A 6,000-nucleotide genomic window follows, 5' to 3' on the forward strand; every position below is an offset into this window, starting at 1 on the left:
GCGTAAGCTGGGGATCGCGGCGAGCGGCGGCTGTCCTCGGCCGCCTGAATCGATTGGGGCTTGAAGTTTCTGGACTCGGCCGGCGACGTCGTCAGCTGAAGGCGGCCAGACGGGCGTCGGCTTCCACACTTCACCGGGCGCCGGACGAGCGAACGCGAGCGCCGCTGGCCCGAGCCGCCCGCTCCCCGCTGTCGTCTGCGGCGGTTGCAGGGCGCCTCGCCAACAAGAATACTTGCGCCGCTTCTCCTACATCTGGTGCCAGCCGGCCACACCATCAGGCATCAGCTACTACTACTTGCGTCCGGCAAGCTCCGCATCACTTCATCCACGCATCTGCTACTGGGTGGGATTATACGCTAAGGTGAGTCGCTGTTGTTCCGAAATTATTCCATCAGATTTTTTTAGTTGCCGTACTCCATCTAGATAGATATGTGTGAATGTACATGCTTGTAAATCAATCACTAATAAGAAATCCTACAAGGTTTGGGTGCTATAACCGCTAGATATATATGTGTGTTATTAAATGCTTCATGTTTCTTCTCTTGGTTAGATCACTTGGTCAACATATCCTCCCTGCCCACCGGTGGAACGACCTCGACCGCTGTTGCTTCTGCGGCGGATCCAGCGCGCCTCGCCACTAGCATTGTTCCGGCCGCCCCCACTGCCCCGCATCAGCTACTTGGTGGGCTTAGATGGCAAGGTTTGTCGCTGTTGTTATTTACTTATCCCATCAGATTTTTTTGGTTGAAACCATACTCCGTTTAGGTAGATTTGTCTATTAGTCTACAGCCTATGGTTCTCACTTTATAGGGTAAATTGGCTGATTTAGAATTTGTTCTACAACGACCTGAAAAGCTTGTTTTTACATGACGCCGGTTAATAGTGTCTCACATCATTGAAGTTTCAAACAGGTTTAATCAGAACGAATACTGAAATTTATGGCGAGTTGCATTATGAATCATGTTCTTTCTGGTCAAACTAATGTTCGTACTTGATTTCAGTTGACCGTCTTTTGGTTTAAACCACAATCCTTTTATGTTCCATATTTTTGCAATTGGTACCATCAATTAGGACTCCTTCATTACTGATAGTTATGTTTTCAGTCACATTTTTCTGGATATTTTGTTATTATGTGGCATCAGAGCTGCACCATAATTATTTGTTTGTGATTTAAATCATCCCAACTGTGCTGAGAGACTGCTTTGGAGATGTAATTTCCATTGTTTCATCATGTAGCTGCGTCAGTGTGCTTCCTTGCTGATTTCAGTGGTACACAACCCTTGATTGGCGCTGGCTACTGTATTTTCCCGCGGTATTCTTCAGCACCGCCCTATTTCAACCAATTTGGATGAGTAAGTGCCAGTCTTTTCTTTCCCATTGTTCATCATTTCTGGTTCACAATTGTTCAGTTTTACTCGCCATAATATTATTGCTGTCAAAAATGAATCTTGTGATAGTTTTTTTTGTGCATAATTTCTTATTTGTTGGCTGCAATGGTATCTCCAACATAGTGCTGGTGGGCATGCTAGGTTCTATGCAAAAGTACATAATTAAAATATGAATTGTTATTATTAAATGCATACTGGTTTGAATTCAAATCCTTTTGCAAACCTGAATTTTTGTGTACGATAATCCTTCCACATGAGATTTTTATTTTGTTGTTTATTTTTTCATTACAGAGCAATGAGACTTACAGGCAACACTCATGTAATTTTCATTTGTTACTTTTTTTTTTCATTACAGAGCAATGCTGATGACACTGGACATGTAACCCAATCTTTGGGAGGTGTCTCAACAACTTTGAAATGCTGGGCTCCAAAAGACGGCGGCCGGGAATAAGGTAGAGAGAGTGTGGTTATTTAAATGAATATAGTCATATTTTATATGCTGTAGGATTTGTAATTGTTTCTTTGCATCACTTGACTTGTATAATTTGCAGCTCCCCTATTTGCATTCTCCTGCGTTTGACGAGACGCCAAATCACCCTAGACATGGCACTGAAATCTTGGCACATCAGCAGGAGAGCCTCCAGCTGTTGTTTTACAGAGTCGAGGTAGTTGTGCCCTTTATCCTTATCTTATCTTCAACATTTTTACACACTCGTAGACTTCAGGGCATTGATTTCTTCTTGCCCTTGTTGTACATGTCGACAACATAGCTGAAAACTTCTCTTTTAAGTTCGTTCATGTCTTGCATAGCTTTCTCATATAAAGTGAAAAAATGCAAAGCCCCCCCTAGATAATTCCTGTGGATCATTCAGAAAAAAGTTCCAGCGCCACTATGATGGCGAAGAGAGTCGGCTTCGTTGTAGCATTGAACCGGTAATTTCAGAAAATCGACTAAATTCCATATGATGTTATCCTTTCAGTCTTGCACTTTCTCATCGAAAGCTTGTGTGCTGCAGACAAAGGAGAACCAGTATTCTTCCATGATTTGAGCGAAATCAGGCCTTCACCTGATTCTCTGGAGAAGTTCAGGCCCATGTTAACCCATCTGTAAAAAAATTGCAAAATTGCTTTGAAGCTCCACTTGTGCATACTCTCCCAGAAACAAAGTTGCACTTTTGTATATAGCCGAATACTTCAACCTATTCGAGTGCCCACGTGCACGTAATGTTTTTGCTTATGAACGTGTGTTTTTATTGGTGTCGTCGACCCAAACATATCCTGAAATATCTGTGGTCCTGCAGTGACGCTTGGCTTGTATGCTACCTTCTGTAATTCAACATGGTTTATGTCCACTGTGTACGATTTTTTATGTGGCTTCCCTTTATGTGTAACAACATATTATCTTCGGAAGTTATCTGTTTTGCGTTGGATCTCATATTTCTTATGTTGGTCATTTTTGGTACACTTATCTCTACCTAGCAAGATTAAAAATATTCTAGACACCAAAGTTTTCTTTGCAACTGAAGACTACCTCAGGCGGAAGTGGTAACAGATGGAAACTGACGCTTCCATGAAATTTCGTTTTCTGGGAACAATTTAGGGTGCGGTGATGGACTTCTGAATGTACCAGAGTAAAATCTTCAGGTGAAGTCGAGGAGAGGAAGCTCCCAGGAAATCTATAGTGTGGATACGATGGAAATGAATTTTGTGCCCATGTCCCTGTATTTTCGTGACTTGCACAAGCTCTGGCCAAGCAATTATAGTTAGCTTAGTGGTTACCAGAAGTACATGCGTCGAAGCATACGTTTGATCGGCATATATGTCATGAAATTTTGAGCTTTATTCAAAAGATATGTCCACTTGTAAAAACAGCCCTCGTTTTCTTCACTTGATAGTCTTGTCACATGGAAAAACCTATATATATATATCATGGTTTCTCTAATTGAATGTGTTTCACTCACAATGTAATCACTATGCCACATTTCTTTATCGGCTACCCAAATTTCTTATGCCCATGGATAATCAAGTTAAAGTAGTTATAGTGATTCCTCCTCACATGTGAATGTCCTCTTGGAATCACACAAACACCCCATCATTGGTATCTGCGATTTTCTTCTCATAAATCTTAGAGAGCACAATCTTGAAATGAACTCGCAATACCTAAGCATACTGGTTAGGGTCTTAGGATCATTTAAGAGTCAGAAAAATTCACAGTAATTATAGCGAATGTGCAAGAACTACAAAACTTCACGGCCACAATTCCCACAAGCTCTTGTGCACAACTTTTTCCCATGTGCGCCGATGATGGGTGGCACTCCATGTTCAGTTCTTGAACCCTTTGGTGGGGCTTTAAAAATGATTGCAGAATGGTCATCTTGATAACAATAGGCTGGCTAATGTTGCTCCGGCATCTCATCAACAGGAGTTTCTTCTAGCTGCAGTTTAAGTTCCTTGAAGACGGTCATGGTTCTTTCATAGCCTACGGTTGATTTGTTCCCCGCTCGAATAGATGCATAAACTTATCCGAGCATGTTTGAATAGGCTACCGTTGGGTTCTCACTGGCCATTGATCCAGTTGAGCAGCCGGCGCCCGAAGTTTCGGTGCGATGGCTTGGAGTTGGAGTGAGGAAGGATGGATGCGTAAGCGCACTGTCAGGCACAACAATGTTTTTCACAGAATCTGAGGTGTCATCAGGTGCTCGCCGGCGGAAACTTGGAGAGGAGTCCATGATAGAATCCTACAATTCATTTTCCAGCAGAACATAAGATTGTTGGCCACAAAGGTTCATCTACACTGTCGCTTAAAAAATGCGCCATCATTAATTTTTTTAAATATATATAGTTGTCATCATGGAGAAATCAACATATTCTTGTTGTTGATTTACATAATAAAACATTTACTACTTTGGAAACCTGTTTACTAGCATGTGAGGCCCAGGCATATTCCACATGCCAAATCAAACAAAGGAGTAGAAACACACTTGGACTGCTAGTATATGATAGTGCTTAGTTAGTTTAGGAACTAGTGCCATTTCAAAAAATAAACATTGCATAGTAAGTAGCAAGACCCACCAAATCTCTCTGAACATGATCCCGGTAGGGTTGCCAACGCGGGTCCCGCAATATCCCGCAAAAGGCCATGCTTAGTTCAAACTGTGCTACGGTGCTCGACATAAGTCTCAACAAATTGTCCTAATCGGAATAGAATCCGCCCCACTTTCCCTGCCACTTCCAGCCATAATCAGCAGGTTATGATTATTCCTCTTATCTGAACTTCATAGACTTGTTCCTGTACTTGTATCCTGGCTCTACAAATTTTACCTAAAGGCGGTCTGTGCAGCATAAAAGATAGGAAAATATTACATAACACAATACCGCAGACTCGTTATTATAATTACAGATTACAGAAGGGAACATAAACAGAATTAATGACTCCATGAACAGGGTATTTGCATCAATCATGAGAATACGAAATTCAATCATTCAGATGGCATTGTTTCACATAGTCACTTTTTTAAACGATAGGTACTGCAGGGTACTTGAAAATAGTTGAAGAGTAATATGAGATGAAAATTAGATCAGATGGCATTGCTAAGACATGTCCGGATTGTATCAAAGAAACCTCAACAAAGAGATGAAAATTAGATCAGTGCAAACTTTACCTCCGTTCGAAAATATTGCCCAAAATTGATTTCAGATGATCACTGCAGCGCACGGCGTTTCTGGTACATGTTATCGCTCGGAGGTGTATCGTCGGTGTCTCGGCGTTGGCAGCTGATCCGATTTCCGGTGTCGAGAGAGGTGAGAGAGGAAGAGGGGAGACGTGAGGGCTCGTAGTTTTTTAGTGGCGTCCGTGATAACCACCGGAGATCCACGATACGCAGTTGTCGCGCATGGAGCTGACCACCATTTGCTTGGTCCGGGGGGGGGGGGGGAGGGGATGGGGTGCGTCGCGGTGGGGATGAGAGATGCGGCGCGGTGGCTGAAAGGAGGTGCCGCGCCGGAGCTCCGGCATGCGGTGGCAAAGCTCCGGGGGGGGGGGGGGGGGGGGATGGGGTGCGTCGCGGTGGGGATGAGAGATGCGGCGCGGTAGCTGAAAGGAGGTGCCGCGCCGGAGCTCCGGCATGCGGTGGCAAAGCTCCGATGGTGATGCCCAGATGCAGTTTTCAGTTTGCTACTGTAAAGGATATCGTGTTTTTTTTTTTTTTACCTCGCGTGCAAAGCTGCAAGCCTCATCTAAAAAAATTGAAAAGAAAAGCTGGAAGGTGGAAGCCTATGCGGTTGCGTGGGCTGATCCCTTATTATCTTACGACGTATGCATTTTTTTTTCTTACGTCGCCTCATGCCGCCCGTGCGACGAGCATATATATATATATATATATATATATATATAGGGAAGCACTATTCTGAAACTCGTGCTCAGAATAATATTTTGAGCATCTCCGGCCCCTATATAAGGATTCTGGCCGAACGGCCCGCTCCGACCGAGACCTGCCTCCACCTGCCTCGATCCCGCCCCGCTTCCACCCCGTCCCCGCCGCCACCTCGCAACCGCCGCCACCCCGCGTCCGCCTCCACCTCGCGCCCGCCCCCCGCCTCCGACGCCGTCGCG

General features: G+C 44.1%; 2 long non-coding RNA genes across 2 annotated transcripts; one reads left to right on the top strand and one right to left on the bottom strand.

The window, feature by feature from the left end:
* Positions 1–180: 180 nt before the first annotated feature.
* LOC124665862 lies at positions 181–2,823 on the top strand. The gene is made up of 6 exons (XR_006990716.1): positions 181–361; positions 551–700; positions 1,237–1,352; positions 1,744–1,840; positions 1,940–2,321; positions 2,405–2,823. It is a non-coding gene; the product is annotated as an uncharacterized LOC124665862 (long non-coding RNA).
* Positions 2,824–3,606: 783 nt separating this feature from the next.
* Positions 3,607–5,282, bottom strand: LOC124658847. The gene is made up of 3 exons (XR_006989362.1): positions 5,051–5,282; positions 4,461–4,720; positions 3,607–4,126 (listed from the first exon to the last, which is right to left on the bottom strand). It is a non-coding gene; the product is annotated as an uncharacterized LOC124658847 (long non-coding RNA).
* Between the last annotated feature and the right edge of the window lie 718 nt (positions 5,283–6,000).

The sequence above is a fragment of the Lolium rigidum genome, chromosome 6 (genome assembly GCF_022539505.1).
Source record: "Lolium rigidum isolate FL_2022 chromosome 6, APGP_CSIRO_Lrig_0.1, whole genome shotgun sequence".
Lineage (NCBI taxonomy): Eukaryota > Viridiplantae > Streptophyta > Magnoliopsida > Poales > Poaceae > Lolium > Lolium rigidum.